Source organism: Chrysochloris asiatica, unplaced genomic scaffold (assembly GCF_000296735.1).
Source record: "Chrysochloris asiatica unplaced genomic scaffold, ChrAsi1.0 scaffold00278, whole genome shotgun sequence".
In the NCBI taxonomy this organism is placed as follows: Eukaryota; Metazoa; Chordata; class Mammalia; order Afrosoricida; family Chrysochloridae; genus Chrysochloris; species Chrysochloris asiatica.
This window is the reverse complement of record NW_006408796.1, coordinates 45,648-46,187: the sequence shown is the minus strand read 5'-3', so window position 1 is coordinate 46,187 and position 540 is coordinate 45,648.

The window sequence follows — 540 nt, the reverse complement described above, 5'->3', positions numbered from 1 at the left end:
ATGCCCTCTCTTCTTACCAGCCGGTAGCTTCACTCTCCACTCCAGTCCCCTGTGGCCATGCCACTGACTCTGGGCCCAGGAGTCCCCAGCTCTTCCCACACTGCTGGCCAACCAGGTCTCCACTCGGGTACTCAGAGGCCTATTGAACATTGTACTTGCCGCTACTTTGCTGTTTTTATCTCACTTCCCATTATCGGTGATGAGTGTGGTCACTAATCAGAGCATGTATTTCCGTTGAGTCTTAGTCTTGGAAGTGGATTTGTACTGAGGGGATACGACCATTTGCCTTGATGTTTCCTGGGCAAGCAACTTGTTTGTTCTTGCCGTAACAGTCCGTCTGCCTCTATTGTTTTGTATTTTTCCTTTAGGTCTTTCCTTCAAGAAGTAACTTCTGTTCTTCTAGCATCTCCAGGCTGGCCTGCTCATCCTTTCAAGTGGATATTTCCCAACTCTGGAGATCTGGATGTGGTTCACGCCTCTACCTATAGTCTTATGTATTGCAAAGGCTCCGCAAGAAGCCTCCTTCACTGGGCACGTTGT